The sequence below is a fragment of the Mustela nivalis genome, assembly GCF_964662115.1.
Source record: "Mustela nivalis genome assembly, chromosome: 1".
NCBI classification, from domain to species: Eukaryota; Metazoa; Chordata; class Mammalia; order Carnivora; family Mustelidae; genus Mustela; species Mustela nivalis.
The window spans coordinates 112870550-112896547 of record NC_139020.1 but is presented as its reverse complement, the minus strand read 5'-3'; the positions used below and the strand labels follow the sequence as shown (position 1 = coordinate 112896547).

The window sequence follows — 25998 nt, the reverse complement described above, 5'->3', positions numbered from 1 at the left end:
GGCACCGGAGGCTACAACGTCAATCAAAAGGATTTTAACCCTTTGCTATTCTTCCTGCTGGGCTTTGCTTTAGAGAGGATTTTTTCCGCAGGTTTTGTCCCAGTCTAGTTTATTTCTTTTGGGGCCAGGTTCTTTGCTCTTTATTTCCTTTCACATGTGTAATAGAGCTGCTTTGACACTAATAAGAAGTTCATTTGAAATATATTAAAAAAAAAAAAAGACTTAGAAGGACAGGGATAAAAGAGGAGAACGTATGCAAGGGTGTGAGTTAGCGAAACATCTAAGTGATTTCCCGCTCAGACACTATACACTGGGGGAAGGAGGATAATGGAAAGCGATCATGCGGAAAAGGGACGCCAATGTGTGTGTGTGTGTATATATATATATATATATATATATATATATATACATGCAGAAAAAGGAAAAAAATACCTCCCACCTTACATTAACGAATTTTCAGAGCAAGGGTTTTTTGTTGATGTTGTTTTAAAATCGGCGCCCCCCCCCCGCCCGCCCGTCCCTCATTCCTCTTCTGGAATTGGGGCCTTGGATCCCGCGCTTCCCCAGGAAACAATCAGAATAATTTCCAACTGGGCAGAAAGGAAATGGAATTTCAAATGAAAGATGAACAAGAGGGGCTTTGATGGCAAAGCCTCAGGGACGCGCGCGCGCCCTCGCCATCCTTTTCCTTTCCACCCACAGATTCTGGGTTCTGCGGCCTATTGAGGTGGTGCGCCGGGCAGCAGCCTCTCCCCTCCTTCTCGCCCCGCGGGCGGCCGGGGCCGCCTCTGCACCCGGCGCGCGCGGGCCCTTTAAGAGCTACACCAGCCGAGCTGCAGTTTGACATCAGCCGGACGGCGAGGGCGCGCCTGGAGCCGGAGCACGTGCCAGGATGTTTTATTGCCGCCGCGGCTGCGGCCGGGCCGGGAGGATGTGTGTGTGCGTGCGTGTGTGAGTGTGTGTGCGCGCGCCCCGGGGGCAGGGAGGCGGGGGGCGGCGGCGGGCGGCGGAGCGCGGGGGCTGGTTCTTGGTCCCCGGGAGAAGCCAAGAAGGTAAATAGCAGCTGCTGTGCTCGAGCCTGGGAAAACCCCGCCCCCTGCGCCTGGCCGGGGCTCATTGGCGCGCGCTGCGTGTGGGGTGTGTGTGTGTGTCCCGGGCCCCCTCCTCCGGCCCCCGCCGGGCCAGGAATCCGAGGGGGCGGCGGGCTGGGAGCCGAGCCCCGGCGCTTACCACCGCCCCCCGCCTTTCCCCGGCCAAGGTCAGCCCTTCCGGGCGGGGAGCGCACGCCCTGGGGTGGATAGTAGGGAATTATTCCAAGCCCCCACTCCACCCCTGATTTCGGGCTTGGGGTTTTAACTCGGCCGAAAGCCTCACTAGCAACAGCCCGGGGGAGGGGTGGGGGCATTCTTGTTTGCTCCTTGCCCCGGCCCTCCCTCCCTCCCCTCGCGGGGCCCCCGGCGCCCGCCGCGGTCACGAGATGCCTGACCGCACTTAGGAAGCGGCCGGGTCAGCCTCCTGCCTCCGCTCGGCGGCTGCGGTTAAAGCGGCTTCGCGCCGCCCGCCCCTTCCCCGGGTCCAGGGCGGCCGGGCAGCTCCCCCTCGCTGCGCCCAGGCAGCCGCCGGCGGGCGGCCGGGAGGAGGCGGGCGGCGCAGGCGGCTGCGTGCTGTCGGCTGGCCGGGCCGCGCGCCGGGAGGAGCCGCCGCCGCCGCCGCCGGGTGCCACGTGGCGGGCGCCGGGCCGGGAGCGCCAGGGCTCTGGCGGCGGCCTCCCTGGGGGATTTGCCGCGCAGGGCGGGCGACGCGCACTACCCTGGCCGGCGGGCCGCCACCGCTGCCTCCCGCCCGCCAGCGTGGGTCGCCGGCCCCCGCGCCCCCACCCCCTCCACCCTTCCCGCCACCCGGGAGCTCGGCGCGCTGCTCGGGAGGCTCCGGGCAGCCCGGGAGCCCAGCGTCTTGTTTGACGTCGCGCTTCTCCCCAACCCCCCCCCCGCCTCCCAGCCCTTCTCCAGGCTTGGAGGCCGCCAGAGGCCTGGCACACATTTCTCAGACACTTCATTCCTTCCTTCCTCCGAGCTCCCCACTGAGATAATGTTGTAAATGGTTCCACCAGATCTCGTCCGGATGAGATTCAGCGGTTCCTGACTCGGGGTGACCTTGGGCAAGCCCCTCTAGTTCTTTCATTCTGTACAGCACGCTCTGTGCCAGACACTGTGTTAAACCCTGGGATTACCAAGATGAGAGATACAGTGGCAGTCTGCAAGGAGTTTACAGTCTACTGGAGGCAGACAGACCCTGATTTTCTGATGGATGACCGGGCATTCCTCCATTATTCCTCTCCCTTAGGGCTTAGATGATGGCGTGAGCGATCAGGAGAAACTAAAGGAAGCACTAAACCACACTTGTATGGGCAACACTCTTGCCCGACTATGCGGGGGTGGGAGGGGGGAATGCAGGGATGAATGAAATGGTTATTACCCTCAAGAAGCCTACAGCAGATACTAGACTCAGGAGTGCAGCTGACATCTGTTTCCCAATGTATTCCTCCAGTCGGTTCAAGAGAAAAATTTGTGTGTCTAGATAGAAGTAAAATGCTATGGAGGTTTGGGATAGTTAAATTACTAAGAAATGGGTGTATCCTGGAACACTTCTGGGAGGAAATGGTGTGTGCTTTGTATCTTAAAAATAGGTTGGATCGGGGCACTGGAAATAGGAGTCATGGGGCAGGGGGGAATGGGAGTACTCATGGCATTAAAGGCCTACAGCCTGGAACTTGAGGTCCTGATTCAGAGAGCATGGTCTGGAGTCCAGGGTGGATGACAGGCAGGAATGTAAGAAGAAACTGAAGGAGGAGGCTTGCAGCCAAATCACAAGACCCTTAAACTTCTCACTAAAGGACTTTAGCCTTATCTTCAGACAATGGAGAGCTGTGAAATGCTCTTGAATAGAGCAGGGACAGCAAGGTTCTCCTTTAGAAGGATGGCTCTGGCAAAAGTGTGGAGAGTGGATTGCAGAATTTAGAAGCAGAGAGCCCAGCTGGGAGGATTCAAGCAGTGAAGGAGGTTCCTAAGTGCCAGGTATAGACTGCCATCAGGAAGCACCTGCCTAGAACCAGCTCACCTGGACATTGACTGCGCACTGTCCAGTGACCTAAGTTCAACAGAAACCTGTATACCCTTTCACGCCACATTCCCGACAACGTGGAGTCTAACTAAAGACTCATTTGACTCGGACCGAATTTACCTTCCAAGCGTCATTTCCATCTTGCAGGACAGCCCTCACGTCGGCAGCCAAACCTTTACCTCATTGCAGGCTTGGTTTACTCACTCTTGCCCCTCCGGCTACTCTCTGGGATTTTGGTGTGTTTTCTTAACACACTGCCGAGTGGGCTGTGCCCTATCATGTTCTGAAGAAATGATGAACAATGTCTCCTTTGTTGACCTGCACCCTGGGCCAATGGCACAGAACTTTTCTTTCTTACTTTAAACAGATGGAAAGGTGGTGATGACAGAAAATTGTCTGTTGCTTTCGGGGCAGGGGAGGAAAAAGGGGAGTCTTCCTGTGTATTTGAAATCCTCTTGGTGAAAGGTGATGAGCCTCCCAAGTCACCCTCCTTTCTTGCCATGCAAACTTTGCAAGCTTCTTAAAATGCTCTACTCAGCATCTGACTTTTAAAAAACTGCATAAATACTCTGACCCAGATTCTTCCAAGGAACTAAACCCTTCCCAGGGAAGCATGTTAACCCTTCCAGGTACCCTCCCCCAAGCCTGTGAGAGCCTGTGACTTCCTCCAGTAAGTTCTGCTATGATATTGTGGTCTGCTGTCTGGCCCTAATGAACTAGCTGGGTGTGCCACCCCCTGTCCCTTCTAGCCTGAATGTTTTTTTTTTGTCTCTGCCTCTGTCATCCCGGGATTTGGCACCCTGAAGGTGCATGGGGAATGCTGATTATAGTCAGGTTAGGGTCTCACTGCTGGACCTGAGGCAGCTCTCATGGGTCAAATAGTTAATCAGCAACTCTTTATTGCCACTTTAGAATGCTTAGACTGGTAGAATGAGCAAATAACTTAAACACACACACACACACACACACACACACACATTTCTGGAGAGACAGAGGGGTCAGTCAAGTAACCAGAAATGTGCCATGAATTTGTCTCTGGGCTGAACAGACAAACAAACAAAAAACCCAAACCCCCGAAATCTCTGGCCCTCTTCCCTAACCATTCAAGAAGAAAATTTCTTTGCGAAGGTACTTATACACTACTTTTCAGTATCCTTACTTATCCTGGTCAAAGAAAATAGGACCAAGCTGACACTCTTTCCAGCCCTTCTCAAATGCGGACCTAAGCTCCTACATTCAAGAAAAGACTTTAGGGATTGGAAGCCCCCCACCCCCATCCCGCTTAGATAGGACGACCTTTATTTTTCAGTCCTCCAACCCCCCAAAGCAAAGGGAAAATTGCACCCTGTTCATCAACAGAGGTCACTTCTTTGATCCCACTGTGAAACCAGCAGAACACAAGGAATCTTTCCTACTGTATCAACCCGGATAAATAGGACTGGGGGCTGCTCCCTTTATTCCTGTCCGGCTTTCTGGCCCATGAAGGCTGATTTTCTCTGTCTTCTGACATTACCTGTTTGCTTTAAACCATAAAACAAATAACTGCACCTCTAGTGAGATTCCCCTTTGTCCCTAGGTATCAGAATGGCTTGTGGGTTTGGCTTAAAGCTACAGAAAAGACAGAGGGAGAGAAGAAAAAAGGTATTTTGCCTGAGGACTTGAAGTCTCCCCCCCACCCCCACCCCGTTTCCCTCCGCTTGACTGACTTTCTCACACTCGGATTCCCTGCAGCCTGCCAGAGCCGAGGTAGCTGCACGGCCAAGAGCTATCCTGGGAGAGCTATTGAAAGAGCCTTGAGTAAGTACACATGGGGCGGATTTCTCCTCCCCCAGGACCTGCTGCGCACCTGTACAGGGAGCAGTCCCACACATATCACCTGATCGCAGCCTTTTCAGAGACCGTGAGAAAAATAAAGCCCGGGATAGAAGAGATGTTTGTTGTCTCCCCGGAGCCGCAGCCAGCTCCCCGCAGTCTGAGTGCCCAGAAACAGCACGTTGCCGCCGACGGTGGGGCGGTGCACGCGTGTTTGCCGGCGCGTGAGCCTGGCGGGGGTGGGGGGAAGGGTTGGGGAGCCAGAGATCACTTGCAGAATGACAGGCCTCCCTGCCTACATTTTCTCGCATCCGCCTGACCGGTAGTTTTATGATCCTTTGCTGGAATCATGATTGTAGTCCTTCTAGATAAGAGCCCATAGATGCTCATCATGGCAGAATTCACAACCAGGATTTCTCACTGGAAGTTTCACGGAAGAATGTCCGCCCCCCGCCCGCTCTTCCGAGGAACAACACAACAAAAAAATCCTGAAATGGAATTCAAAGTTAAGTCTACGTGCATATTTGGCAGTTGCTGAATATATACTTTTTGAATGAATAAATAAATCAATAGCTGCATCATTCCCCCCACCCCCACCCCCACCCCAGAGAAGGGTCCATAGCTTTCAGTAGAATGTCAAAGCTTCTTGGGACCCAGGAAGGTGGAGGAAACGGATTTAGGCAATCTCCATTTACAAGTTGGTAGTCTAAATTCCAGAGGGGCAAGGGACTGACTTAAGGGCCTCCAGCAACACAGAGCCAGAGGGGGAGCCGACAGCCAGCTCCGAACTCTTTCCACCCCACCACAGTGCTGTGGCCCGTGGGAAATTCAGGGTGGGGTTTTATTAGAGTTGTGCTCACCACCAAAGCCCGGATTTAAAATAGACACATTAACAAAAAGACTTTGAATTTCCAGAACTTTTTTTTTTTTTGTTTCAAATTCTGCAACACTTGAGCCGCTCTGCACCCAGTTTTTGGATGGAGAAAAGGATAGTCAAGAAAGCCAAGTGTTCATCAAGAGAACGGGACTCAGGAATGCTTGGAACAAGAGTCCTGGTGGCCATGAAGAGGCATTAGAAACAACTGCAAGTCTGCATTCCATCTTTGATAAAGAATAAGCTGCTACTTCCCAACAAAACTGTCTGATTGGTTTCTAGCCAAGCGGGGACCTCGAGGTGCAAACAGGGTGAAGGCAGAAAATTTGACTTTGGCTAATAGCAGTCTGTAATGCTTTCTGCTCCCCACTCCCCACCTCCCTTACAAAACTTGACCAAGCCAGTGAGACCAGGGAAATGTGCACTTTTTTGATGGGCCCTGAAAAAGGATGGTTGCCAAGAAACCCTTTTCCAAACCGGGTTGGGGAGTGGGGGTGGGGCAGTGCACTCTGGAATGCCTTACCTCCCACATTTGACCCAGTCATCGGCAGCAGCAGCATTGCAGTGGAAAGGCTCTAAACTTGCTTTTAGCTGACCTTTACCCTCTGAACAGCACTGCAGTGAGGCAAACCTGCAAGCCCAGGGATGAGAAGGGCATTGCCCGGGGAGCATAGGGTTGCTAACTGCATCTCTGCTTGTGAAAGGTTCAGAACCGCACAGGGACCAGTACCTGTGGGTGCGGGGGAGGGATGTATCTGGAAGGCTCAAGAAGGCGGGGTGAAGCCTAGCCCCTTTAAACCCAGGACATGCATTTTATTTGGCTTCTTGATGGCTGCTTCAGTTGTGACATCAGATCAAATTGCTTAAACAAAACAAAACAAAAAAACAATAAAAAAAAACCCACCCAAACCCTGAGTTAGTCCGGAAAACGATTAGGATAAAACTTAATGCCTGAAAATGATATGAGGCGAATGTTCCAACATTTTTAAATTAAAATCTCCATCATTATTATTCTCCCGTCATTTCTCTACTTACAGGAGAAGGGTCAGGGGAGGCTGGGGAGGGGACCTGAGAGGGGGTATAACTGAGCCTGAGAGAAGTGACTTGCCCCAAGTTCAGCAGCCTCTCCAAGAGGAAATAGCAAAGCCAGAATTAGGCTTAGATTTTCCACCCACCAGTCTAGAAACCCACCTCGCCATATCTCGCTAAAAACATCTTGACATATCATTTACAGCAAGTGGCTAAAATCCACCAAAGATGGATTTTCCAATCGGGAACCTGAACTACCTGCTGGCGAGTGATTTGGTAGCGTGACAGGCTATGCCCACCCAGAGAATGGGTAAATTCCAGGCTTGCTGCAGAATGGGATTTTGTTTGGGATTTGCCCATCACTCTGTAACCTCTGGAAAAGAAAGGATCTTGATTTCTGAGTTCCAGGAGCTGGGAAGCCACTTACAGGGGCCACACAGAGTAAGTCGGCCTGCCTCTCTGTCAGCCAAAGCAAGCCAAGCCACACACCATCCTTCCTTTCCTTCAATTGCCAACCTGTTTCCCTCATTAGTGCTCTAAAAGGAAGATGGGAAGGGGGGCAGGGAGAGAATATGTCCAGGCCCTGAATCTGTGCTTTATCAATACTAGGCTTTTATGGGGACCAGAGAAGTTGGGATAATGCTGGAGCCCAAAGCCATTGAGCTGCTGGCTGACGTCACATATAGCAGAGGGAGAGGTGAGAAACAGAATGGATTTTCCAAGTGGTTGATGGATGGCATTCGCATGTGAAATATCTATTTTTCCTTTTAGAGATCAGGCTTAGGGAACAAGAGAAGATGGTTTAGGCAGCTGCTGTGGCCACGGCTTAAGACTCTGGTGGTTTCCAGCACGGCTTGGGCCGTCCAGTCTCATCCACAGAGCTGGTGGTCACTGTGCCCTGCTTGGTAGAGGACAGGGCACTTTCTAGTCCATTATAACATTTTGTCCTCATATATGGTTTTATGATCTAGAAGGCTATGGTGGGAGGCTCAGGGAGGAAGAGAAAATTCAAGTTGTCAGTGCAGGAGACATTTGGTCAGGCTATGGGCAGTAGGGGGCACAGGATATAGGACAGGTAAGCTTTCTGGAAAACAGTACCTCTAGAGAGACAAGGCAGGGCAGGGAGCTTAGCAGCCAGGGGAGAATTAACTTTTCTTTCTCAGCCATGGGCAAAAATAGAGTTTCCAGAAAAATGGAACAGAGAGGAGAAGAGAGATGTCTGTCAGCTTGGTATAGAATAGTGGTGATCTGGAGGACACGTCTTTGAGAGTGTGTGTGTTGGGGGGAAGCAAGGAGGAAGTGTACTCTCTTGTGATGGGAAGCCCAGTGCAGGAGAAGAAAGGGGAAGGAATCCCACCTAGCAAGAAGACGACTGAGCGGGTTCTGGAAAGGATACAGGAAAGGCAATGGCCATAGTCTCCCCTGGGCTGAGGCTTCCTTCAGCAGACAGTACTACCTACAGGGAGACAGGGGCTCTGAGTGAGGGGGCCCTTAGAAAGCTCCGGCACCTGCATCACTTTCCCCATTAGATAGTTCGTTCTGTGCTAGTTTGTATTGCTGTAGGCATAACATAAAATGCCACAGACTGGAAAAGGCCGTGGGATTGTTTGGGGTGGTTGCAGGGAATCGGGGGGCTACGGGGACCCTGCATTCTGTGCCATGGTTGGTCTGAGGGTCATGGTCCCAATGTCGAGGTGGCTGCCCCTTCAGAACGAAGGGGAAGGCAAGTGCATAAAATCCTCGCCGTTCTAGGAAAGGACTGAGGACCGAGTGCTCAACCCCAGCTCCCTAACCACTTGTGGGCAGTTGCCCACATACAGTGCATTCGGGGCACGCTCTGCCCTCCTCTGTGTGAGGCGTTCTGTGAGGCAGAAGCCAGTGAGGAGCGAGCCAGTGAGGGAGCCAGTGAGGGCGAGCTCTGTTGCAACACGATGGTGGGTAGTGCTGCTTGCCTAAACAATGGAGGTCTCTTGGTAAAGTCCTGGTAAAGTCCCGGAGCATTGCCGGCTCCTGGAGGAGGTTGCCAAGGTGTGTGGGTTTATCCGGCATGTCTCCAACTGTGGCCTTTCTCTCTCTAGCCCTCCATGGCCATGGACGGAGCCAGCACTCACGTTCAAGTATTTGACCTCCTTGTCCTCGGTCACAAGTCCCCCTCTTCACCTGGCACTTGGGACAGACCTAGACTTGGTGTCTAGGACTTCTTGTTATCTGGACAGAAGGATCGAGTGTCAGCTTGTTTTCTTTGAGACACGTGGACCTGTGTTAATGGTGCTGAGGTAATGTAGCCAAGGATTTCCAGTGGCCTATTTCACTGCATTCAGTTCATGACGATTCTTGAGGACCTACTATGTGTAAGGCAGACCCACACGCCTCTTTCAGCAGATCACTTCTATCCCTGCTGCTGTGTGAATGCTGGTCATCTGTGCAGTGGTGAGACTAACAATATAAAAATTTCCCCTTTGCCTTCCACTTTTTTCACATCTATCGCTTCTCTGATTAGAAAAAATAAAATAATAATAATAAAAAAATAAGCTCCGAAATTCCATATAGTATCTGGCATCCCCAGATCTTTGGAGAAGAAATACACGAATGAGCTTTGACTTAAGGAAATAGGTTTTATCGGCAATTGGGTGAAACCCTCAAAAGATCCGCGTATTTTTTCCAAAATTTTCTTGGTTGTGCAATCTAAGAGGTCGGTTGCCTTTGGCTGCTCCTGGTGGCCACCTCTGGCCAGCCGGGCTATCCCCTACAGACAGCTCTACTCTGTTGCATTCAGGTGAATTTGGAGGAGTCCGTGGTTGTCCGTATTTTCCCAGGCCTATCTTTATTGATGGTTATTAAAGGCACACCACCACATGGCAATATGAAAGTACAAAGCAATTCCCAGGGTAAGGTGCGTGGGAAGAAGTGAGATACTGAGCTCCCAAACCGTTCCACTGTAATCACAGTCTGCCGGATCGATGTACAGTTAATCAGTAAGGTGCAGGTAGCCGGGTTCCACCGCTGGACAGCAGATGGGAAGAGGAAAGGAAAGGCGGGCGGGGAGATCACTGTTCCTTTTGGAAAACTGTAAGAGAAATTAAGAAGGGGGTCACCTGGGAAAGGAAAAGCTGATGGGCAGTCACTCAGGTGGACCAGGAGCCTGCAAACGGTCAGAGGAAGGAGCCCCGCTGACCTCCTCCCTGGCCCTCATGCTCTGTTCATGCCAGGCCCTCATGGAACTTTCTGTGTAACCAGGAAGGACGGTGTCATCGTGTGCAGACACGCTGGGTTTAATAAGTGTAAATACAACACAAGAAAACGCCGGTTTTTATAGCACACCCCAACACACCTGTTGCTTTACGATGCTGATGATATTGATAAAGGGGCCCCTTAAAGTTTAGGTGAAATGGCCTCGTATTTAAATAGGCACTTCAAGTGTTTTACAGCTGTGATTGACCTGGTGATTATTTCTGTTAGGAATGTTTCACACAGATCTCTGTATATATTCAGGGAAAATGATGGCCGTGGGGTTAGAACGCAAGGACGACAGAGTCAGACGGCCTCGGTTCATGTTCAAGCTTGTTTGCTTTCTAGCTATGGGACCTCAGTCTTCTGTACCTCAGTTTCCTTCCCTGTTTAATGGGGAGATAGTCCCAGTGCTTATAGGACTCCATGAGGACTAATACGTATTGTGCTTAGAACAGGGCCCGGCATGTCACAAATACAGTGTTAAGTTTTCTGCCGCTTCTCTCAGTGCTGTCTGTGTATCAGTATGTAAGGTAGGTAGCCTCATTTATCAGAAAAAGAAATCACAAGATGTTAGTTAACATTTTCAAAGAAATGGATGGGCAGCCACTGTGGTAAATTGGTCCATGACTATTTGACAAAGCCAAGGCTTCAGCCAATCTTTCATGCATGCTTCATAGGCTGGGGGGACCAGTAGAAACCTAAAAAATTATCTGGCTCCCGGGGCGCCTGGGTGGCTCAGTTGGTTGAGCGTCTGACTCTTGATTTCTGCTCGGGTTATGAGCTCAGGGTCCTGAGAGGTGCTGGGCTCCATGCTGGGCATGGAGCCTGCTTAAGATTCTTTCTTCTCCTCTCCCTCTGTCCCTCCCCTGGCCACACCGTGGCTCTCGAGCATGCACACACAGTGGCTTTTTCTCTCTCAAAAAAAAATATACCCCCCACACACATACACACCCACACACATACACACACATCTGACTCCTTCTCCTTTTCCAGAGAAGAGGGTCTCCTCCACACAAGTAACCCTGCTCTGAATAATTGTGATGAGCCTCAGGCCCACAGAAGGGAGAGTTCTGGATGCAGGCAAGGGCATCTTCGTGGGCCTGGCGCGCAGGTGTGTGGGATGGCCCGGCCCCTCAGGGAGGTATGGGAAGAGCTGCCAACGGTCACTTGAATGTGCAGGAGCACACTCAGGCAGGCCCTCGCTAGATCCAGCTACCATTACGTGAAGTACGATTGGTGGAGACATGAGCGTCTGAGGCCTTTCCTGCCCGAGCAGGTTCTTGTCGATGACTGTCTAATTCGTGGTCCCGACTCGGTCACTTCTGAGAGTAAAAGATAGTGTTGTTCCCAATCATGTCAGGACACCCGGCCTAATTTGGGACTCGTGGCCATCCTGGTTCTGTGGCCTGTGGTGACATGGGCTACGTCGTTCCTCCAGCTAGTCAGATGTCTTTTTATCAGAGATACTCCCTAAGAAGGAACACCATTCTTAGTCATTGATGTCTTAGCACTTCTATGTCTCTGGAAGGTGATGCCATTGATCTACCTTCCGTAAAGGAAGGAGCCCCATTGTTGAGCCTAGAGAACCTTGTTCAGCGTATCTAGAAGGGAGGGTCAGAGGAGGCCCTGTCATAGTTGGATGGTTGCTTACAGGATGTGTGATGGGTCTTGGTCTCCCTTCCATAGAACAGACATGCCTTGAGCCTCCCCACCTTCTGGTCTGCACCAGGCTGTGGGCTGGAGTAGCCATGCCACCAGCCACTCTTGTACCTCCCGACTGTGGCTGACAATATCCGTTTCTCCTGGGCATGGGAATACAAGAAAGCAAGTGCCGTAATTTGAAATCCAGGCCCTTGTTTAATGGCAGAAGGAAGACCCCAAAGGAAGGAGCTTTTTCCCCACCTGAAATACTTGCCCTTTTAGTCTTGTATTTGACTAAGTCTTTTATGGAAAGAAAAAAAAAAAAAACCCAAAACCAAAACACTTTTTTCCCCCACCGAATAGGTCAAAGTCAAGGTTTGCTCTTTGTTATTTTCTTAAAAAAAAGACAAGAAAGAAAAGAAAACTGGGTCCCTTGCCTGAGTGTTCTCCTATGTGCCTATTTAATGATTAATAATACCTTGTGGGCTATTGTTTGATGTGGCCTCTGCTGGTTTGAACAGGAGAATACTGATTCACTCTTGAGGCATTTATGAATCACAAGTGTTTACTCTGAGACAATAAACGAAGGGGGGAGATTGAAAAAAAAAAAAACCACCCAAATATGTTGAATTCTTTGAGCAGAAACTGGAGATAACAGGGGATCTCAGTCTTTGATACCCCGTGTGGGGCCCACCGATTTCTCTCCCAGAATCAAGACCACGTCAAATGACCAAGATGAGGCATTTGAGTTTTAAAGACTTTTCCTTTCACTCGCTGATAGGATTGAGGCAACTTTTCCTCTTATTTTCCAGTTGCACGTATCCCTTGTCTTCCCAACTGTGTGGTCCCTCCATGTCAGTTGTTTTGAAGGGAGTTTCTGGGGCACCTGGGTGGCTTAGTGGGTTAAGCCGCTGCCTTCGGCTCAGGTCATGAACTCAGGGTCCTGGGATCAAGTCCCGAATCGGGCTCCCTGCTCAGCAGGGAGCCTGCTTCCTCCTCTCTCTCTCTCTGCCTGCCTGTCTGCCTACATGTGATCTCTCTCTGTCAAACAAATGAATAAAATCTTAAAAAAAAAAAAGAAAAAAAAAAAAGAAGGGAGTTTCTGGATGGTTCTTTAGGGGAGCTATTTCCCTGAGAGGGTGGATTCGACAGATGGAGGGACACAACAGGCCTCGGTGACAGACTGGACCGGGATGGCCAAGGAGGAGCCCCTTGATGACACCTGGTTTGTTACCCAAACAGCTAATTCTTCTACAGCTCCACTTGCAATAAGAGGTCCTAGACTTATTTTCCCTTCTTTCTGCCCTGAAGCCTATAGTTGAGTGAAAAAAAGATTGCTACATTTGCCCCTAATTACCCTTTACTTTTTTTTTTTTTAAAGATAATTTTAGACTTAGAGAAAAGTTGCAACTAGTTAGGGAGCTCTCATACCCTTTCACCAGCTTCCCCAGCGTCATCGAACTGAGCAAATAATCTTGGTCCAGTGCTCTACACGACAGACTTCCTTCCAATTTCATCAATTTTTTTTTCTAGTTGTTGTTGTTTTTGTTTTTTTTCCGGGACCCCATCCAGAATTCCAGGTGCCTTGAGTTGTCTGCCTCAAGACTGAGGCAGGTGACCTCAGTCTCCTCTCTGTGACAGTTCTGAAGTCCGTCCTTGTTTTCATGATGCTTTTGGGAATACCAACCAGCTGTTTTCATAAACTCTCCTCCTGCGGTCTGTGTGCTGTTTTCGCATGATGAGGTCAGGGAGCTGCACTTTTGGGGAACACATAGCAGAGGTGGTGTACCCTTCCCAGAGCAACAGGGAAGGGATGACATGTGCTGTTTTATTTCCCTGTTGCTGTTAAGCATGATTATGAGGGTAAGACGGTTTCTGCCAGGGGTGTCCACTGTAACGTTACACTTTCCCCCTTCCTAGTCCCTGAATGTTTGGGGGGTGATACTTCAAGGTTTCTGCAAATATGCTGTTTCTGCTAACCGTTCTGCCCACCAGATTTAGGATCCATCAAAGAATCTTGCCTGCGGCAATTACTGCTGTCATAATCTAATAGCGATTTTTGATCTCCCTCATTTTTACATTTATCCACTGGAATGCTGCTTAAGGAGGAATTACATGATGTTGCAGGTGATAAAGCAGAAATAAGGAATCCATACTCTTTTGAAGCCTACATTTAAACTGGAGAGATGGACAAGCAAAATAAATGGAGTGGGGTAGGTAGTATATTAGTACTATAGAGAGAAGTCAAGTAGGGAAGGAGGGGGAAGTGCTGGGAGTAGCAGGTTTAAATCACATGGTCAGGAAAGGCCTCTGAGGGAAGACTTGTAGCAGGGGAGGGAACCAGTACGTGAATATGGGGTCTAAAGAGGAGAAACTGCAAGTGCAAAGGCCCTGAGGCAGGACCATGCCTAGTGATGGGCCCTAGGAAAGTGTGGCTTGTACAAAGTGAGCAGAATGCAAAGGGGAGAGAGGGAAGAGGAAGCAGAGAGTGGCAGACCAGATGCGGTGGGCTTGGGGCGGTCCTCATGGCCTGGCTGTGGCTCTGAGGAAGCCAGAGCCTTGGCAAGGTTTTGAACAGAGGGGTCACACCTGTTCCTAAAAGAGTGCTTTAGCGGCTGCCCTGTGGTGGGCACAGCAGGAGGCAAGGAGCCCACAGGGAGGAAACCATCACATTCATCCAGGAGGTGGTTGTACTGTGGATATATTTGAAAGATAGAACCACCACTGCCAGGAAGGGGCTTTCTTGTGGCCAGCAGCTTCAAGCTACCTCCAGATCCCCCAGGGGGCATATCCTTCCTCCCCAGCATCGAAGTGGGGCTTCAGGCACATGTCTGAAAGAGTCCAGGCACTGTGGCTTCTCCTGGGAGCCTTCTGTCACCTAGGTCCACCTTGTATCTCTCTGTACTGCACCACACGCCTCGCTCTGCCCCGGGGCCAAGCTTCTGTTCTGTTCTACCTATCACCTGCCATCTTCTCAAGATCCTTCCCATCTTCTAAGGATGCAGTTCTGCTGCCCCCAGCCCCACTCTCTGAACACTTCCCTGTCAGTGGGGGACACTAACCAGGTCCGCTTCACGTGTGCGGCCCCAGGAGACAGAGACCACAAATATGCCTGTAGTGTGAGGGCCCCTTAGACGCCAGGACTGCCCCAGGTGCCTCAGCAGCCTGTTAGCTGATCTGTCAGTGTATGGCATACGTTCAGAATGAAACGATTATGTTTCTTCTTAATCACGTAAGTACATTTTGCCTTATACTCCACGTATATTCATATTTCCTTTAATATAAAAATAATGTCTCTGCCTCTCCCTCTGCCTAACTCTACAAGTCAAATGGAAATTCCAGATTTGCTCTCGTTGGGCTACCCCATACCCTTAGAGGGGTGCTGTAAAAAAAAAAAAAAAATAGTTTGAGAAGTCAGGTGAGGGGTCCAGGGAGAGGTAGATGTCACTGAGGTTTCATTTGCTATGAATGGATTTCTCTTTATCTGGTGATCAATTTCACTTTAAAAAATGCATACGTTTAAAAACTTCAAGCAGCAGAAAAGGGTAGATCCTGAAAAGTCACCCTTCCATCTGTGGCCCCAGCCCCCAAGTCCTGTCTTGAGGACAGCCACTCTTACTCACCAATGCAGGGATGGCTAATGAACAGTCAATGGCTGGTAATAGAAAGTGCTGACCCATTGAAGGTAAACTGAGGCACCATGGAACCCAGCCCCCAGCAATGTCCTTCCCAGGGCTAAGGTGGCTTCCATGCGCAGGGTCAGCTAACCTGTCATTTCTATTATCATCTTTGGTTCAGGCCCCCTAAGGATAAGTTTGCAAAAACCCCATGCTAGAGTGGAACTGGGGCATTTGGCACTGCCCTCTGTGGCTCTGGATCTGTGCCCTCACGGGGAGGTCTGCTGTCATTGAGATCCTCTCTCCCGCAAAGCTACGTTGGGAAGAAAGGCAGGTGGGGGGTGTCAGGGGAAGCCAGCCTCTGCACCGTGATCACAGCAATGTGAGCGATGACAGTGAGGTTTCGGGGGGCTTTCTCATTCCTCCCCACTCCTCCCATGCCTCAGAGGCTCACCTGAGAGGCAGCACTCTTGGCCACCTTTCCCGTGGGAATTCAGCACAGCCGACAGAACCCCTGAACTCTGCTGGGCCACTGCCAGCAACCTTCAAGCCTTTCCCCCCTGCCGCTTACAGTGACATGATGTCATTTTTATTGAGGCAAGATTAGATTTTTTTCTAAGTTTTCAAAAGTGTGCTTCACATGATCTCTAGTACTTTTCCCATTGAGTGAAGACCACAGAGCTGCCAATTTCAATTTTCTTCAGCTTTTATCACTAGAAGAAGATTAAAAGGAAAAAGAAAGGGGGAGAAAGGCTGAATGAAAATATTCCACTTGGCCCCGGCTGTTAGCATGAGGGTGGCGGGGGACACCCGCATCGCCCGCTCCCTTTTCTGTAACTGGTGCAACAGGCCCTGGCTGCTGGAAGATGCACAGGATCCACTGGCCCGAAGGGTCCTCCTGCCAGGAACTGGAGGAGAGTAAAGGTACAACCTCGGGTCATTCACGGTCGTCAGGAGAGGATCAGAGAAGATGTTTCTCATTTGGGAGGCTATTGGGTAAAATACACTCTAGGAAAATCTTCGTCCTCTTAATTCTAAGGGACTGGATCCCAGGGCCTCAGATCAAAGGCAGACGTTTAATCGACTGAGCCACCCAGGTGCCCTGCCATTTACATTTCTTTAAGGGAAATTGAAGAATGCCGCTTTACATGGATCATGGTTTTTTGGGTGCCAACTCAGCCTTCAAAATGAGTTGGTGTGATGGAAAAATCTTGAAAAACACAAGCTCCAATCATGTAAAATGAGGGAATGAAGTGTGGCAGAGTAAGGGACATGCCGAAAAAACTACATGTCTTGGGACGCCTGGGTGGCTCAGTTGGTTAGGCATCTGCCTTCAGCTCTGGTCATGATCCCAGGGTCCTGGGATCAAGCCCCACATCGGGCTCCTTGATCAGCTGGGAGCCTGCTTCTCCCTCTGCCTGCCATGCCCCTACTGATGCCCTCTCTCTGACAAATAAATGAAATCTTAAAAACAAAAAAAAAAGAAAAAAGAAAAAGAAAAGAAACACATGTCTCCCACCCTGTAGAAGTCTTTTTTTTTTTTTTTTAAGATTTTATTTATTTATTTGACAGAGATGACAAGTAGGCAGAGAGGCAGGCAGAGAGAGAGGAGGAAGCAGGCTCCCCTCTAAGCAGAAAGCCCGATGCGGGGCTCGATCCCAGAACCCTGGGATCCTGACCGGAGCCGAAGGCAGAAGCTTTAACCCACTGAGCCACCCAGGCGCCCCCCACTCTGTAGGAGTCTTAAAGTGGAAACAACATTTATATGACACCACCACTGATGAGTCGAGTTCACATTCCTGCTGGTCTGTTCCTCACCACAGCCTGTGCAGTGGGCGGGGGCAAAATTTACCACAGCTCTACACTGCACCTGGCACGGAATAGGTGCTCAGTGAGGGTTTGTTGAATAAATGTTGTGTAAACCCCCAATTTCTAGAGGTCAGACAGCCTCACAAGTAATCAAGAAATCGGTCCGAAGTCCCTTGGAGTAAGTGGCAGAGGTAAGACTTGACCTTAGAGGTCTTGAATTCACTCATAGAAGCTCATTAGTACCCAGTTCTCCTTAGAGAACTCCCTCTCTGGGTCTCAGCACCTTCTCCTGCCCACAGGGGCTGGAGCTGATTATGGCCTTGTGGAAATATGCAGCATGGGGACCAGGAGGGAAGCTGTAGGAAAGGAGGGTCTGTCTGGATGAGAAGGGAGACCAGAGTGTGAAACTTGATCTTTTTGTCTAATCTGTGCTAAGGGCATGAGGCAGTACACAAAGGCTTTGTCCTGGAAGTCAGAGAAGGATCCGGGTTCTAGTTTTGCCTGTGCCGTAGACTTATGTGTATGTCCCTGCGGGCGGTGTTCCTGCATCCTTCTCTGGGCCTCGGTTTCCCCATCAGCAGTCATAAGACATTGGTTTTCACCCAATGCCTTGGGAGGTGTTTCCTCCCCAGGCAGTGCAGGGTCTGAACGTGGAGGTGATGCTGGGCGGGAGTGGTCCCTGTAAGCTCTCAGATCCTTCTACCAGAACAGCTTGGCTTTTGCCTGTTCACACATTCCATGGTCCTCACACAATTTTGTTCAAAGAAAGTATTCCACTGGTTTTGTGTTTAAGTTTGAAAACCACCAACTTAGAGACTCAGAATTCCTTTCCAACGGAGAAAATCATAAGATTCTTCCCTGATGCCTCCCTGGCTTTTGGACTTTTGTCTCCCCTGCTGTGTAGCACGTTCTGTGTTAACCCCTTGGATCCCTCTTTTTCTCTTTCTCAAGGGTCATCGCAAGCCAAGTCCGCAGATGATTTGGAGCATGTGGGGCTTGCCGTAAAGGCTGCCTGGGAGAGCCCCCCCCCCACCCGCACTGCTCACACAGTCCCCAGCCCGCCAGTGGAACCAAAGACTTGAGATCTCCACTGTGCCTTACTCCCCATACCCGGTACCTCGTCTCACATCCCTCTCCCACAGCCAGCACACGTAGGACATCGAGTAGGTGCTTAGTAACTGTTTGCTGAAAGGATTGGTGAATGAATGGCTTGTTCGCCTCTGTGGGAGGAATCACAGATGTCCCCATCTCGAAGGGCCTTCCCGGGACTGACTGGAGCTTTGTGAATGCTGTGAGCTCTGTGTGTTCCTTTTATGAGCTGGGATGGTTATGGCCTGTGCGGGTCATCCCATGGTATGGGTTCACCTGTGTCCCCTTAAAAAAGGTATCCAAGTCCTAACCCCTAGTACTTCAGAATGGGACCTTTTTTGGAAATATGCATTGCGAGAGGTTTGCAGATGTAATTTGCTAAAATGAGGTCATGATGGATAGAGTAGGGTGGGCCCTTAATCCAGGGGGACTGGTGTCCTCGCGAGAAGAAAAGGAGACACACAGACACACAGGGGACCGATAGTCATGTGACGATGCAGGCAGAGATGAGGGATGCACGCAGAAGCCGAGCGGTGCGAAGGAACGCCGGTAGGCGCCAGAAGCTAGGGGAGGCAGGCCAGGATTCTCCCCTCTAGATTTCAGAGGGAGCGGGGCTCTGCTGACTTCTTGATCTCAGACTTACAGCTCCCAGAACTGTGAGGCAATTTGTTTCTGTTGTCTTTTTTTTTTTTTTTCAAAGATTTTATTTATTCATCAGAGAGAGAGGGAGAGAGAGAGTGCACACAAGCAGGGGAGCAGCAGTTGAGGGAGAGGGAGAGGCAGGCTCCCCACTGAGCAGGGAGCCTGATGCGGGACTTGATCCCAGGACTCTGGGATCATAACCTGAGCTGAAGGCAGATGCTTAACTGACGGAGCCACCCTGGTGCCCCTAATTTCTGTTGTCTTAAGACACCCAGTCTGTAGTACTTTGTGAGGGTGGCTCTAAGGAAGGACTATATCCCTCTACCCTCAAAGTTATGCTTAAAAGGAAAAATCTACAACCCCTTTTTCCTTTAACCTCTATGAAATGTTCATAGGAACCTGTTTGACTTGAATTTACTGTTTTGTAGCATTAATTACAATCTCTTATCCAAATGCTTCATGTATTTAAAGCTCTAAAATCTTTGTATATTGGGTCATATGTGTGTATTTATTGGAAAGTAAAATAGACAAATCAAAAAGCAAGCGACTTCCCTCCCAAACAAACCAAAAACTCCAGTCCTAGCTCGTCCTAGTCCTCATCTTTTTTTGAGGCAAATTTGCTGAGAATCGGCTACTCATTTGACTTGAAAGGTTGAATGCAAGTGGGGCCTGGGGATGAGTTTCACTTTCCTCTCTAGGAGCTCCGCGTGCTTGCCTGGTTTAAAGCAGGGGCACAGAATCACTGTTCACACCTCTGCAGAAGTGGTACTCCTTGCTTCTGAATATGCTTCCTGAGTTTTGTTTCATTGGCCCTCTCTTCCTGGGAGCAGGTTACCGGCTCTGGCTTCTCCCGGGTGCCCTTGATCAAGCAAGCACGGCCCTCCCTCCTCCATCGCCAAGGAGATTCAGGAATTTGTGGGACCCACCTCATGTCGGGTTATTGAGTAACTGGCGGGGCATTGAATGTCAGGGCTGAGAAAACAAAGCTGCCTACCTGTTGGGCCAGATGACTTCACAGCCCCAGCTGGTCTTCTGGCGCGGGCTTTCTCCAGCTTCCGTCAGTGACGCCTTCCAACAAGCCCCGCCCGCATCGTGCTGTTCTACACACCCAACTTGAGGATTCTCGCTGTGCTCAGGTGAATGGCAGCCCCTTTGGTTCCGACTAGGCCTATAGCAGTCTTGCAGGAGTGGGAGGGGGTCTTTCCCAGAAGATGGAAGTTGAAAGGAATGAAGGGCTTACTGTATTTTAATTCAAAATCCACCATTAATCTCCCAACCTGGATTTCTAGCCCCCTCCATAGGTGTGGAGAAGACCAAACCATCACCAGCTACCCCCACCACTCCCCCAAATCTGTCCTGGCTGACCAGGGCTTTGCTGCCCGAAAGAGAGGTTTCCAGTGCCATTTTTCCAGCATAGGTACCACAGCAGCAATAATTGTGGGTATCTTCGATCCACAAATCTTCGGTGGGGAAAACCATCTTCCCCAGGTCTCAGCGGATGACTGGGGGCCTCCTTTAGGTTGTATCTGTGGAACTGCTGGCTTCCCAGTCAGTGTCTCTGACAGATGCCCACAAACCCCAGGAGGATAGGGAACGGTCTCCAACAGCAAGTCGTGGTCTCCTCAAGTTTGGTTCTGAAGAACTGGGGGAAACTGAATTATATAATTATTCTGTGGTGACAGTAAATTCATGCATTTGCTCATTCATTCTCTTATTCATTCATTACATGGACATTTTCTGAATTCGTTCATTACAGGTTGTGCACTGTGTGATGTGTTGGGGAAATGAAGACACGGCCACAGTTAGTGATGCTAGTGTGACTTGTGCCTAAGGGGAAGTCTGTCCAGGGGGCTGAGAAAGTTCTGGGGACCAAGAGACAGATCAACGGCCCCCAGGGAAGCGGGGCCTGCTCTCCTGAGCTGAGGATGACCTGGACACTTAAGCAAGAGCTATTGCAGGTGTTCCACGAAAGGAACCTCCAAGAGGTGTCAGTCCTCCTCAAGAGGGAGGTGGCCGGGCAAGTGACAGAGTTCACCCCAGTAATCTCCTTGGAATTTTCATTTCAGATTCCTTATATGAAAGTTTTCCTTAGGAAAGACAGAGAGGAACATCAATAGAAAACAGATTCCCAAACTTTTTTTTTTTTTAAGATTTTATTTATTTATTTGAGAAAGGGAGTCTGCGCATTCCTGCCCAAGCTGCGGGGAGGAGCCGTGGGAGAAGCAGGCTCCCTGCTGAGCAAGAAGCTGATATGGGGCTCATCCCAGGATCCTGGGATCATGATCTGAGCCGAAAGGCAGATGCTTAACTGACTGAGCCACCCAGCTGCCCCAGATTACCAAATGTTTTGAGACAAAATTGGTTATGGCACACATAAGACCCAAGCCTTGCATTTGACAGAAAGATGTCATAGGCTATCCTTTGGTCAATTCTAGGTTGCAGTTATAAATGAATTTATAACTACATGGAGCTCTGGGCCTCTCTCCCAAGGTCAGACTTCCATATTTGCTTGACTGTGCACTGGCTCCAGATCTCATGGGGAACATTCTGTTTTATGTACTGGCCTAACACATCCTAAAACAGACATTCTCCAACTTCGCACCTAAGAACACATTGCCAAATTTTTTTTTTTTTTTTTATCAAAGGGTCATGCCAGTTTTATTTCTGCAGTATATGGGCGTAGATGAGTTTAATTCTAAATTATCTGCTGTTTGCCTCTTGCTGAACACATGGTCAAGAATGAGAATGAGTTTAACCCTGTCCTTGTATTTGATAGAGTCAACACAAAGAAATAGGTTTGCATTACATGAGTTTAGCTCCTTTACGTTGAACTGTAAATTAAACATGACCCTAGCTTTTCTTTTGTGTCATTACAAAAGATAAAAGTTCCTTTTTGCATCTTCTGCAAACCGTCATTGAGAACCCCAGCCATTGGGCCACTCAGTGTCCCTTGTATCAGGACATATTAACTCTTTCTCTTTCCATTTGTGTGTCAAATAATGATACCTTGGCTCTCAAGAGCTCAGAGTTCCCCTTGATGCTTGTGGGAAGTAAAGGTCTCTGAAACTGCTTCTCCTCCTCTTTCAGGGAGAAGGAGAACAGGCTCAACCACCACTAGCCAAAGGCACATCAGGTATCAGGGTAATTGATGAGTAGGTAAGCTTCCAAATCTTCAGGTCCTCTCTAACCCCTGTATCAGGGAGTGAGGTGAGACCTCCAGCTTCTTCCCTGTGCTAGACTGTGGGATCTGCCTGTTCTGCCAAGCAGACCCTGAGCCCACGTGTTTAAGCTGCTGCAAGGAAAGATTGTGAGCTAGCTTCTAGAAAGCCAAGAGAGTGGGAGCAGCAGAGAATGGCGGCTATCCTGATTGGTGGTGGTGGTGGGCAGCGAGCGGTGAGTCCCTGTGCAGGTGGCCAAGGACAGAAGTCTTCAGTGGGCCAGAGAACAGGCGTGAGACCAGAGTGCAAAAGGCAGGGACTGCATCACAGTGCCCCTGGATTCAGTGACCACCTTTTGGTGAGTGTGTGCTCACCAGTCACATTAGCTGGAAAAGTTCCACTCCAACCCTCCCCTTTTGTGGGCTGCTGTGCACAAGTCCCTCTTCCACAGAAGGGTGAAGAAGAGAAGATGAGGTTTATTCCCAAGGGTACTTAACTGCAGTAGCCAGCTAACCTGGCTGACATAATTGTCCCTTTCTTTCCCCCGTGATGTTTGGGATTTTTCCCTCTATTTGTTTCTTGAGCTTTGCTATCATAAGCATATTTGTTTTTTAATTGTAAGCAACCTAAATTTTTGTATGATATTACATAGGAGTAAATAACCAAATGCGTGGAGTTCTAAGGCTAACATGTGCAAGATAGAGAACAAATCAAGACGCTCTGGGGGTGAGGCCTTAAAGAGCTAGGACTCCAGCAAGAACTCAAGTCAGGGGGACAATTCTCTACAGGTGACAGGCCCTGAGCTAGGTGGGACTGAGCCCAAGAATCATGAGATCAAAGGCAGGGTTGGAGGTGGGAATACTCGTGAGTAGATATGAACAATTGTCATTCTTTTAGCCCTTTACAGTTTGTAAAGTATTTTAACATCCATTATACCCCCTCATCTTCACACCAAGCCCACGATTGCATATTATCACCATCCCTGTTTTAACCATGGGAAACTCGGCTCGGAGAGTTCCAGTGGTGGATCTGGGACTCATACCTGGGTCTTCTGGCCCCGAATTTCATCTTTACCCCACCCTCTGTCCTACACTCTCTGGGCTGGGGGAGGGGACCAACCCACCTAAAACCCACCTAAAAGGGAAGAAAGTGTTCTACAGAGCAATGGAAAATTATGGTATTGAGTTAAGGCTGAGCCAGACTGAGGAGGTCCAGTGCAGATTTCATACAGAGGAAATAGGGAGCCATTGAAGACTTTTGAGCAGGAGTGTCACGTGATACAAGTGGTAGGACCCATCAGTCCATAGCTAGTAATCACAGAGGCTTGGGAGGTGGAAAGGGGGAATATGGGAGGAGAGATGTGGTGAGGGGGCTTGGGGAAGAACTTTGGGTCTCCAGATTCTATTGTTAGTACCCAGGAAGTTGTCGGCTTTTTTTCTTGTGATTCACTGCTGTGCCATGGAGTTGGAGTTAGACAGAGCTGAAATATTCAGTCCCTTTCATTCACTGTCTTTATTAATGAGCCAATATCTCTGACGTTTGTTCCACATGATTTTCAGCCCATATCAAAGCACTAACATGATTTAGAGTTGGAGCAAACATCCACGTTTATTATATTTCATGAATATTTACCGAGAACCAACTATGTGCTGGGTGCTGGGCAAGATCCCCCTGCTAGGGAGACAGAAAGAATGGGTTGCAGAGCCCCGCGTTTGGGTGCTCTCAGGCTCCAAGGGGAGAAGGGGTTGGAGATAGGGTGTGGGGGAGGGGGAGGGGAGGAGCTTAGACCCGGACACAAAGACTGCAAGAGAGGGCTACCAAGACTGGCTCCTTTTCACACCAGGAGGACCCGGATTAGGCACCGATCCACCTGCAGCCGGGAATGTCCCACTCTGAGGTTGCCTTTGTGTGTGTGGGGGGGGGGATCAAAGGGTGTCTCGAAGCCGCCAACAGCCCCAGCCCCAGCTAACTTCTCCTTTCTGCTCTGCTGTTGGCCAGCCCTCTGAAACTGGCTGCTCCAGAATGTCCAGCTGGGAGTCTGTCTCCTCCCCCTCCTCCCTCATATCTGCTCCCCTGGGGCTGCAGTAGCATGCCCCACCTTCCCAAAGGGAAAGTCTGTGCTGCCAGATGCAACCGGACACCTGAGTCCCGCGTCACCCTGTGCCCTTGGGCAAGTTATTTCTTCTCTTGGGTTCCTTCCTCTTTCAGAATTGGAGCAGCTCCGGGAGCTCTAAAGATAGGATGGTGATTACTGCAGAATTGCAATGTACGTGCGCGTGCGCGTATGTGACTTGCTGTTTAATAGGGTGCTAAGACAGCAGGGGGGCTGGCCTTTGCGTCCCCCACCCCCACACGTGTGGCTCTCATTACTGTCAGGAGGCCTTAAGTCGGGCCCCATGGAGATGAGAACAGACCCCTTAATTAGGCACGGTTCCCAGAGCGAGAGAGGGAGCAGCCTGGGCCTGGCTGCCCTGGCGTCGCAGGGAGCCCAGCCTGCAGGGCTGAAGGGGGGTGGGAGGGGGAGGCGGAGGGCCGGGGCATCTGAAGGACTCAGCAGGTTTACACTGCGCTGACCCGATGGATGAATGGGGCCCTGTCCACCCACATGGGGTCCTGGAATCTTCAATTATGGCAATTACATCAACAGGTCGGAAGGGCAGCACTTTCCACTGAAGAGGTTCAGGGCTTAAAAGAAAAATCCTAAAGCCACTATTTTTTTTTTCCTTCTTTCTTTCTTTTAAAGGGATTGGGTTGATGGAAGAAGACCCCCATCCGCCGTCTAATTGGGCTGTGGGTGAAAAACAAAGATGTGGCACGTTTGGGGAGTAAAATCTGGCTGGCACGTGTTCGCCCGCTTCTGGACTTGTGGCTCTTCTCTCAGTCGGCTTGGCGTTGGAGTCCCCTGAGCATGGGCAACTCCCCTGTCATCTCCCTGAGGGAGGGATCTGGTGACTTCATCTCTGAAGCTTCCTGGTGTGCAGCACAGAACCAGTGTCCGAGGGTTGGATTAGACCTTGGAGAAGTCATGTCTTCTCTCCAGCCCTTGACTTCCCTAGCTGTAAAATGGGCATAATGCCTTCAGTCCTTTCTCCTTCCCAAGCTTTTAAAGAAAACTCTAAGGGCGCCTGGGTGGCTCAGTGGGTTAAAGCCTCTGCCTTCGGCTCGGGTCATGATCCAGGGTCCTGGGATCGAGCCCCGCATAGGGCTCTCTGCTCCGCAGGGAGCCTGCTTCCTCCTCTCTGTCTGCCTCTCTGCCTAGTTTCTCTCTGTCAAAAAAAAAAAAATTATTAAAAAAAATAATAAAGAAGACTCTAGTTCCTGCTCATTCAAGCAAATTGGATTTTTTTTTTTTTTTCTCTCTTAGCCTCCACGCTGCTGCGTAGGTGAGACTCAAGTAAGGCTCTCGCACCAGCAGCCTGGGCACCACCGGGAAGCTTGTTAGAAATGCAGAATCTTGGGCTCCACGCCAGACAGACCAAATCTGCGTTCGGCCACAGGGTGCACGTTACAGTTGAGAAGCTCGGCCCTGGACTGAAGCTTGTACACAATGAGTGAGAGTGAATGAGACTTGCTCTCATCTATAAAATGGGGATAATGGTATTTGTTCTTTCCCATCGGGGTGATGCTGGGAGAGGGCATAAGGTACAGTTGGCCCTGGACCAACATGGGTTTGAACTGTATGGGTCCACTTACATGCAGACTTTTTTCAGTAAATATAGTAGAGTGCTGTAAATGATTTCCTTATGATTTTCTTAATAACATTTTCCTCCTTTGGCTCCCTTTATTGTAAGAATACAGTAGGTAACACATATAACACACAGATACGTGTAGATCAACTGTCATTGGTAAGGCTTATGGTCAACAATAGACTATTAGTGGTTAGGGTTTTGGGGAGTCAAAAATTATATGCAGATGTTTGTCTTTGAGGGGAGGCAGTGCCCCTGATCCCTGCCTTGTTCAAAGATCAACTCTACTT

The 25998-nt window shown here is 49.9% G+C and overlaps 1 long non-coding RNA gene across 1 annotated transcript; it reads left to right on the top strand.

The window, feature by feature from the left end:
• The first annotated feature begins 948 nt into the window (after positions 1-948).
• LOC309863420 lies at positions 949-25346 on the top strand. Its single transcript, XR_014311023.1, has 10 exons — positions 949-1052; positions 4697-4761; positions 4852-4917; positions 5292-6106; positions 7445-7532; positions 8914-9111; positions 13813-13927; positions 17947-18296; positions 19695-20000; positions 24766-25346. It is a non-coding gene; the product is annotated as an uncharacterized lncRNA (long non-coding RNA).
• The last annotated feature ends 652 nt before the right edge of the window (positions 25347-25998 follow it).